The sequence below is a fragment of the Thermobia domestica genome, chromosome 5, assembly GCF_964235325.1.
Source record: "Thermobia domestica chromosome 5, izTheDome1.hap1.1, whole genome shotgun sequence".
NCBI classification, from domain to species: Eukaryota; Metazoa; Arthropoda; class Insecta; order Zygentoma; family Lepismatidae; genus Thermobia; species Thermobia domestica.
In genome coordinates, this window is record NC_137458.1 from 197174148 (window position 1) to 197185213 (window position 11066).

Here is an 11066-nt window from a genome sequence, read left to right on the forward strand (position 1 = left end):
CATAGCTGTTGATGGGGTTTGAGGAATCTGAGTGAAATGAAAATGAAAGGTGAAAATGAGGCCTCCGGTGGTATCTCTTAATCAGAAGAAGAAACTCTGTCAGATGTGGTTATTGTCCTCTCGGCTGATAAATGTAGTGGTCTCCGTTGTTTTCTCTTGTTTTAGGGACGGTGTCTTGATGTGGTTTCTCTTGGTTTGTCTTGCGTATGAGACTTCAGCTCCTAGTATTTCGTGTAGTTTTCATGTTTCTTGTGTGAATGTTTCTTGATGGCTTATTTTCCAGTGTTATTGAGAAGGTTGTAGTGTGTGTGATACGTGTTTCTAAGCAACTCCTTTGTAAAACACCGCTAGGTATCCAGAGTCGCGATGTTGGATGTGTGTGAATGTGCTCTTGTATGTAATACAGATGAATCGTCTCCTTGGGATAAGTTAATCATACTTGTACTCCGACTATATATACGTATATGAGTGCCCACTCTGAGCTCGGTCACTCAAGAGGGACAGAAGTGCAAATAGTTTAAACTCCTCATTTCTGTTTGTCAAACTTCAACACTGTTGGAGAGGGAGGAAATACGTTAGCTCTTGGCTCTAAAACGAGCCGGATAAATACTGTTCTTAGAAGAACAGAATGATCCTTTGTTCGAGTCTAAGTTTGATCTTAATAAAGACCGGCAAAGCCTGCAGTCTCAGTCATATCATCTAACCGAACGGTGGTAAATAACACTGGTTATTAGTATTCCAACCGGACGTTGGTAGTTAACACTGTACTTAGCGTCAATTATCCGTCCACTCCTGTTCCAATAACTCATTTTGGTCCTGAGCCCAATTGTTAAAAATTTCGCTCGGACTGTGCTTGCCTCTCTTAATACATGGAGAGTTTGATTCGCTTGAAGTCTGACGATATGTGAGACGGACGTGTGGGCATGTATATATGTAATTATTTAAGGGCGGAGCTATGAATGAGGGAATGATTCCTGAGGAAAATAATGGCTTCTCGTTGACTGAGGGATGCTGGCTCCTGATTGGCTATTGCTGTGGCTACGAGAAATGACTTTGTTGAATGTCCGTTTTTGATCCTGAAAAGGGCCGACCAGATAGGACTGAGTTGAAACCCATTGTCTCTATTGGGACTATTCGTCTCAGGTGAGGTAGCTACGGCTTTCTTTATTATTATGTTCCAAAAATTGCTGCGCTTTACTATGGTTGTATTTGTAAAATCAATTCTATGTCCAAGCTGACACAATCCTGACTTTTCGGGTTGCTGAAGCCTTATGTAGCGTAAAATGGTTACTAGATCTTGGTGATCGTTCATGTGTAGGAGGGCGAGAGTGCTACTTACCTAGGTTAAGATATTATCTTGTAGATTTTGTATTTATATTTTGAGCTGGTTCACTTGTTCAGTGAGTTTTTGGATTGTATGTACCTCCGTCGTTGCTGGACTTTTGTTCTCGTTATTCTTCTTTTCTTTTTCGCTTCTGTTGCTTTCTTGTATTTCTTTAGTGTTGTTTGGTGTAAGTATCTTTACGTGGTTGTTAGCACTCTGAAATGGTCTTTCCTTACGTCGGCTACTACCAGTAAGATGCCCATTTGGTTTACATGTGGAACAGAACAGTTTCTGGCACGTGTTAGGTGGTGCTGTTTGTCCACATCAATGGCATATAATCCTGTTGATACAGTTATAGGAGTTATGCCCATATTCATAACATCTGATACAGGGAGTGGGGAGTTCTGTGGTTTTTTACTTCTCTGTATCTGTGATATCCGATGTAAATCCCATTTGTAATGAGATGATGAGTTTCAGGATCTTTAGAAAGTATCCAAAGTAAAGGTACGGATCCTTTGTCTGACATCATTCGGATTACATTAGTAAAGTTTGTTTAATTCTTTTAAGTCTTGTTTGATTTCTTCAGTCTTCAGATGTCGGGAGTCCTCCGACAACACATGTAAATGTTGCCTGTCTGAACTGATTGTTAGGTGACTTCATTTTGTAATAGTCATTCGTGTTCCACTCCACATGCGGACCGAAGTCTGACACTCGAAATCCATCCAGAAATCGTAGTTTGTTTCTTCTTATCTGGGAAAATGATATTGGGAAGGACGGCGAATGCTCAAATTAGACCGACGAAAGGTCACATGTGTGAAGGTCATCGACATATTATTGCAAATATATTCATTTAATTTCCTCTTAGGCCTTGAACCACATTTTTCGGAACCTTCTTCCGCGGTTAGAAAGGAGCTGGTTCCACCCCATATTGCCTCGCTAAATTGTATCCAACTGACAGACTTTGAATTTGAATCAAAGAGGACGTGATAACTGTGGTCATTCCTATGTCAAAACAGAACAACTTCAATGTCGTCACATGAATATAGTTCCTACTCCTCACCCTCTTTACCCCTCAACTCTGTCTGCCAATTCTCTTTCGAAACAAAAGAGTTTGTAAGAGTTTCCAAGAAAAAACAATTTGGAAACTGCTTGGCTTTATTTCGTTATAATACCAGAGGTCAGTTTTCAGAATGTAGGCTGATGTGACATCTTTAGGGAAAAGCACTGCAGGTTCAGAGTGCTGTTTTCCATTATAGAAGGAATTCTCGTTAAACTCGATTCTCACACCCCGAGAACACAAACATTTTAAAAGAATTTAGAAATCATTCGCGTCAACAGCCTGACGACCGGCTGTTTAGTGGGATATTTTGTTATGAAATACAGTACATGAAAAGCAGTTGTTTGTTCCAACGAAGTGAGTATACTATGGATCGAATGTAGCGTATACCCGCGTATCTATTTATCTATTTATCTATCTATCTATCTATCTATCTATCTATATATATATATATATATATATATATATATATATATATATATATATATATATATATATATATATATATATATAGTAATGTATTCAGAATCTAGTCATTTATAAATTATTATTATTATTATTATTATTATTATTATTATGTTATTGTTCCCTTGGTTTGGATTTATTTTTACTTCACGGCATTGTAGTTTTGTTTTACGAATTTAATTTCTCACTTGTTATCAACTGGAGCATACTGGGAGTTTGCTGGCTCGCCATGTAAAAATTCTCAGATGCTTCAGTTGACGTAATTGCCTGGTGAGTTAACTTCATTTCTTTTGGCTTATCAATTTTCTATAGTTTTGTGGTAGTATAATTGAGTCTTGCCAGTAATATACGTATTGCAGATAAGTTTATATATTTATGTGAATCTTACGAGTATTAGTTCATACATTTGCATACATAATAATTATAAATTATTTGTCATTTTTTTGTGGCTGACGCCATTTTTGTAACAAAAGAAAAAGGACTATTGTGTCCTCGTGGTCAAGGTAATTTTGAACAAAATAAAAAATATTACATATCCACAACTTAGAGTAGACAAGGGTTGGACTACATTGCGTTTAGTTTCTTGTTGAATATTTTTTGATATTTAAAAAATATATGTATAATTGTTAATTTTTTGACTTTTATATTTCTAAAACCAGCAGTATAACCTCGATAGTATATAGAATTCATATATGTATTTTGGCCAGAAACCAAATTAGATTCTCGGGAAGTTAATTTACTCATCCAGATGTGTGGCTGTTTTGTCTCTCTGGCCTTACAGCCTGCTTTCCAATACATGTTTGGATTTATTCAATTTTGTCTTGGGTGGGTTGTGGGGATGGAGAGGGAAAATGGTTACATATAATAGATTACGTCAACTCACTCTCGTATGTTTTCTGTTTCTGGCCTTTAATCGAAGTAGCTCGGGGGCATGTAGTCTTTGCTATTATTTGTATTTGTTTGATAGTGAAAGAAACCTGTATGATTTTCGTGTTATCAATTGGATTATAAACAACAGGTGTAGATTGCTGATGTGTACCCTTGAACTTACGAATAGAGGTACGTGCTATTATTTAATAGGAAAAAAAGGACAGTTATATTCTGTTAAAGTCTTATAAATTTCATTTATTTGTTTTGCCAACAAATATTTGTAATAATTCATAATGTCAAAATCTGAAGAAGATAAGGACTTGCACCTTACTCGTTCCGGAAAGGTATGGAGTTCAAAACCCGAGGCGAAGTCACAAGTTACTCAAACCGATTTTGTGTCAGGAAGTGATAGTGGGACTAGTAAACATATGAAAGGCGGACAAACGCTACCTCATATGAATGAGAGTTCGGGTTCAATCCCTCATAGCAAATTAGAAGAAAATGTACAATTGAAGCTTATTGATATGTATGTGAATCAACTTCCGATATGCGATGGTACAGTGCCCGACCAATTGTATACCTTTTTAGTCCAAACGAGTTGAACATTTTTCCTTTCGAATGTTTAATGTTGGCAGTGAGATCCAGGATGAGAAATCCTCTTAGTGATATTTTTACTGAAGCCTGTTCTTTAGCTAGCGCTTGGGAACCTGTATGTAAGCATGTTGTTCGGCAGTTAATTTCTGACTGTGCTCAGCATCACCTTATGGTTACTAACTTTTATCGTCCCCAAGCTCCACGTGAACGTATTAAGGATTATGTAAAGAGGGTGTGTACTAGTGTAAAAATTTTAGATCTTACAGTGGGTGAAGAAAGTATATTGCGTGCAATTGCTTCGGGTGTTACTCCCAGTGTTAGGGAGAAATTATTCTATGCTGGAATGCCTAAATCCATGAGAGACTTTGAACAATTATTGGAACAGTATATGAAGCATGAACTTTATTCTCTGCAATTCAATAGTTCGTTTCAACCCACATCGTTTTCTACGAGAACTGCTACTGATAGTGCTTCCCCCTCGTTTCATAAATCTAGATCGGGGCATTATTTTTCTCCAAAAGGTGGTAGAACTTTTCACAATAAAGATACTGCTGCGCGCTTGCCTTCGTCTTCCTTTAATTCTATGAACACAAAAGGACATTCGTATAATACCGAAGGCCAGGGACGCTTCAGTACCATTTCACAAGAGATTAATAGAGGTGTTTATGTTTTAATTAAGCTGTTTAGTAGACAATATCATGCTTGTATAGACTCAGCATCTTCTATCAATTTAATAAATAATGAGGTGTTTCAGTTTTTGAAAACAAAAATGAACTTAAAAATTATTCCTAAAACATTTAAAGGAAAGGCAGTTAATAATACCGAACTTGTGTTAGACAAGTGTGTACGATTCAGTTTTAAAATACAAAACAAACTTATTAGTGTGCGCTCATTTGTCTATCCAGAACTTGAATTTCCTGTTTTATTGGGTTTGGAATTTTTGAATAATGCTCAGTGCTACATGGACTTTAAGAGTAAATCTTTGGAACTTCAACGTTATCAACTGTCTATTCCCCTGCTCACGGGAATAACAACTCAACCCCCCCACCCTCCCCTGGATCTTTTTCCAATATGGATACTGGTGCCTTTGATTCTACTTGCAGGAAGTCTGTCGATGAAGGGCACCCAATACATGCTCTTTTTGGGGATGCTGTCACCTCAGATACTTCCTGCGCTGTTCGAATGTTTAACAATGCAGAGGATCGTCGATCTAAGGCTACAACGGTTTATTCTGTTGCTGGGGCACAGTGGAAGGATTTACATTCTCGGCTATCTGAGGGGAACCTGATTCTTGGCGTTTCTGGTGAGGTGGATGTCCCGGTAAGATACGCCACTGACATTCAAAAACAGCAGGTGAGGTCTTTATCTATTAATAATTATGAGAATCGAGAGTCCACACGTTCAGCGAGTGCTTATCATTTGCCAGCGAAAAATGAATGTTTATAAACAAAAAGACAAAAGAAAAATAACAGCTGTTTTCCTATACACCTGTTTGTGCCAGACATTCAACCAGTGGAATATGAAATGTACTGTTGTAGTGTTGATAATGCAGCCACCTTTGCTCCTAGTGTTCATATGAATAGTATTATGAATGGTGTCGATAAATGTTGCTTGTTTCAAATCCTACATTAAGTTCGTTTGTTCAATATATGTGTGATGAATTTAAGGAAGTTCTTACAGATGAAATACGTAAGGTTACCAATTTTGAATACCACTTAAAATTAAAGGATAACACTGTTGTTTGTAAAAAAAACAGTATCCGTTGTCGAAAGCTCACAGAAATGAGATGAGAAAATTCATAGAAAAATATAAGAGTAATGGGGTCATTCAAGAAGCGAATTCTGATTACCGATCTCCTTGTTTCATTGTTAAAAATTCTAAAGGTGAAGGTAGAGTAGTTTTAAATTACGCGAAATTAAATGAGCATTTAATGGGTGACAATATGATCTGTCCTAATGTAGAAGAGTGTATGGCTTCACTAGCTAACGCTAAGATAATATCACATATTGATGCCAAACGGAGTTTTCATCAAATTGTCCTTGCAAAAAGTAGTAGGGCCTACACGGCCTTTGCTTTTGAAGAAAAAACGTATGTGTAGAATAGAATCCCTATGGGAATAAAGATAGGAAGTCAAGCAATTACTCGTGTTTTGTATGATGTGCTGGGTGATCTTAAAGGAAAGGGTGTTGATTTCTATATTGACGATATTGTCCTAACTTCTTCTGATGTGGAATCTCACAAGAATTTGTTGCTTGAAATATTTTCTAGATTGCGTTCTAGAGGGATAACGGTCTCGCCTCAAAAGTGTAAGCTGTTTCAAACTTCTATTCAGTATTTGGGTTTCTTGTTTTCTGATGGTAATGTTTCATTACTCCCTGAGCGTATTGAGGCGATCCGTCGATTGCCCCCGCCCCGTTGTAGAAGAGGGGTCCAGAAATTATTAGGAGCTCTGGGGTATTATGCGAAACATTGTCCTAATTATGCGGAAATAATGTCGCCTATTACTGAGTTAAAATCTCCTAAGCAAAAATTTGAGTGGGGGCCTAGGCAGGTTGATGCCTTTAAAAGAATAAAGGAAGCCTTTGAAGAAAATATAATACTAAAGGTTCCTGATTTTAATAAGAGATTTTATCTTCAGGCCAGGCCCGTAGCCAGAACTCGAAAGCAGGGGGAGGGGGCCGAGAGCACTTCTGGGGGGCCCAACCTGACTCTACGTTTTCATATCTATTGTTGCTATTTAACCTTTATACACTTGGCAAGAATTTGAACGAAATCGTAGGCTCTCACGCTGGGGACCTAGGGGACCCCCTAATTACAAATTTCCCCTTATGTATAGCTCGTTGGAAAGCTTACGGAACACTGATTCCAACGAGGTATCACTTGTGGAATTCCCACCCTAATCGCAGAAGAAGAAAGGTCATGAATTTTTTTAAAAATACGAAAAAATTAGAACTTGGGGGGCGCTTGCAACCCATACAGACACCCAATGCTGACAAAACGATGATAATGTATATACAATACACTTGTTATAATAGTACTTTTAAAAAATGGTAGCAATTGCTGCAATGCAAAGCGAGAGAAAAATTCAGAAAAAGTCATTAAAGCGCCCTGTATATAATTTTCGAAGGGCTGTTACATAAATTCGCGTTGGCGGCCCTGGTGACCCCTCTAATCATGATTGAAACACCTTTGGATATGTTATGGAACACAGATTGCAACGAGGCAAGAGGAGTTATGCTTCTAGACAAATTCAGTGAGAAAATATCTCGTCTTATATGGAAGTCCAGAAAATGAATGTAATTTACGTAAAAAAAAAAAAAAAAAAAAAATGATACTTAAAAACTTGGCCAACCTTGTCCCTTTCCTACTTCCCTCATATAAGTAACAAGTACTTTTGCAGGGTATTAGCGTGCAATTTTTATGACTGTACCCCCAATGGAGAATGCCCCCCAAAAAATTAACGAAAAAAAAACACGAAATTTACCTTTCTCGTCTCCGCCGTGGTACTCCCCACATACATAAAATGCATATCGGCGACAAGCTTCATCTTTCACGAAGACTTTAATACCAAAATTATCTTCCTAGCTTAATTAGGGGCTGAGTTATTAAGGTTTAAAGTCCAACGCAGCAGATGCGTCCTTTGGCGTTTAAAGGTTAACCTTGGGGATCCTATGGTACAATTTGTACCATACGTGTTTTTCATGGTACATTGCGTTATTTCTCTTCTATTTGAGCTTTTTCGTCCGGTTTTTTTTTGTTTGTTTTCCAAGTCCAGAGTAGGGATGCGCTCGAGTCGAGTCGAGATTTAAGCCTGTCTCGACTCGTCTCGAGGAAATGTTGTCTCGACTCGTGTCTCGACTCGAAAATATGTTGCTGTCTCGACTCGTGTCTCGACTCGACAGTCTCTGTCTCGACTCGACTCGAATTCGAGTCGAGACGTCTCGAAATTCGAGTCGAGACAAAATATACGAGTTAAAATATACACACACATCAGCCAGACCGTTATGACTACCTACTTAATTGTTAGTATGTCCACCCTTTGACACAAATAACAACGGCAACGCGTCTTGGTATGGTCGCAATGTTCCTCGGTGGGTCGCTGGAGAGAGTTGGCACCACATATGCACACACAGGTCATCTAATTCCCGTAAATTCCGGGGAGGGTTTGATGCGCCCTCACGTCACGTTCAATCACAACCCAGATGTGATCGATTGGGATCAGATCCGGAGAGTTTGGGGGCCAACACATCACTTGGAACTCGCTCCTACGTTCCTCGAACGACAGCATCACACTACTGGCCTTGTGACCTGGTGCATTATCTTGTCGAAAAATGCCACTACCGATGGGAAACATGGCCGTCATGAAGGGGTGTACGTAGTCTGCAAGCAGCGTGCGACTTCTCGGCCGTCATGGGGCCTTGCTCGAGCTCCACTAGACATATGGATGCTCACCTGAATGTTCCCCAGATAATAATTAAGCCGCAGCCAGTTTGTCTCCGTCCTGCAGTACAGATGTCAAGGAGCTGTTCCCTTTGAACACGATGGATTCGCACCCTCACATCGTCATGATGAAGATATCGGGATTCATCAGGGAATGCAACGCTCTGGCATTGTGCCAAGGTCTAGTGGCAATGGTCACGTGTTCATTTCAGTTATAGTTGCCGATGTCGTGGTGTTAATATTCGCCATCGTTAGGAGTGTTCGGTGCACTGTGTGTTCAGAGTAGTGTTATGAAGGCCTGTGAAAAAAACGGAAATTTTGGGTAAAAAAAAAGTTTTTTTTACTGTTTTCCCGAGCTGGGGAAAAAACGGAAAATTTGGGTATTATCAGAATCATCACTTTTGTTAATCACAGAATCATTTTAGGTAATATGTTAAATCAAACATATATTTCATAGAGATATCTTCATTGTTCTATGTAAAATTCCGGAAATTTTGAAACCATTAGGAAAAAATCATTTGTTACGGAAATATTGGCAAAAACAGGAAAATGTAGTTTAAAAACTATTTGTTGGCCTGATGTTAGTAACCTTACTTGCTGTAACATGTCTGCAGCATATACAGTGGGAAGTCGAAAATCCGAACTAATTGGGACCACAGGTATTCGGGTTTTCAAATTGTTCGGATTTTCGAAAATGACCAAGAAAATGCCATTTAGGCTTACACATACTGTACGGTATGTTCTTCTATCGATACAGTGGTTATTCAGTACATACAGTAATTACAATACCGTACGTAAGGCTACTTACATTTAATGTTTCTGAAGAACTTGCTTGTACTCTAAATAACACTGTTCTTGTAAGTCACACTTAAAACTTATAGGCCTAAGAAAAAAATAAAAATAAAAATACATGACAAACAATTACATATAAATGAACTTCTGTAAAAACACTGACTTCACATAACGTCGATGGACACGCTATTGTTTGTTTATCGCTAGCGTTAAGACAAAATGTAAAAAGCTTCTAGGGACCGCGTTCGGATTTTTGACGTTAGGATTATCGACGTCCGCAGTGGCGTAGGGAAGGGGGGCCCAGAGGGGCCGCCCCCCCCCAAAGAGGTCCGACAATGTACTTTGGTACTTCGATGTTTGTAATTTTTTATATATTTTTATGTGTATATATTTTTTTGTTTGTAATTTTTCTATATGTACCTATAACAGCACTTGGGCCCCCCCAAACACACATCCTGGCTACGTTACTGTCCTACTGTGTAAAAAATGTACAGTATTTCGCTAACGGAAAAATACTTAAAGCAACAGGTTTTAATTCTACTTTACACACATATACCGCACAAGTGAGTAAATTTGAGCAGCGGGAAATATATTAAGTGAAACTTCCGTTAGTTATTATTACAGACTAGCAGAATATCCGTTCTTCGCACTGGGAGAATACGTTTCATATTGGACACAAAGGGCACCGAAACTGTCACCAATGAACTTGTGGAGCCCCAAAACTATGAATTTGACATTAATATCGATAATTTTCAATTATCTTTACATGTCACCATCCTCCTTAGAGTACTAATGGGGCTGAATTTGTGGATTTAAACGGCATATTCTGTTCATCTCAGCGAGTATATATATATATATATATATATATATATATATATATATATATATATATATATATATATATATATATATATATATTAACAACCTTCGCCCGTCGTGCCTAGTTTGCATGGGGATGAAATGATAATTGACGGTCGAAGATCGCTGCTACTCACCATCTAGAATGAGTAGGTTAAGGGTAACTGAAGTAAACCACATCAAATGAACTTTGAATGAAATCTCTATATTTCCATGAAGTTTGTGTATTACTGTAACTGATCGAAGACTGTGTATAAACGGCAGATCACATATCTTTAAGCCTCTAAGAATTGAACCACGAATAACTCGACATAGCTGAGATACACGTACCTTTGAATTATGATGCCTGAAACTGATGTCGATGTTCGTAGAATAGAATCACAGCTAAGTAGCTACTGTGATATAAGTCGCAGTGGATCTCTATGTGTATACTCGATGTATGATGGTCCACCTCTGATCTCTGATCTCTGATCACTGATCCACCTCTGATCCCAATTCCTCAAAACCATAAGTTTTTATACTAGGATTCCAGACATCCTGGAATTCATTGTTGTTGACTTTCTGTATATCTCAGCTATTGGTAAAACATTGGTTTCACCCGAATTACATCGTGATCAAATTCTCAGACTCACAAATTTCTGCAAACTCAACGATTATGCCACAGTC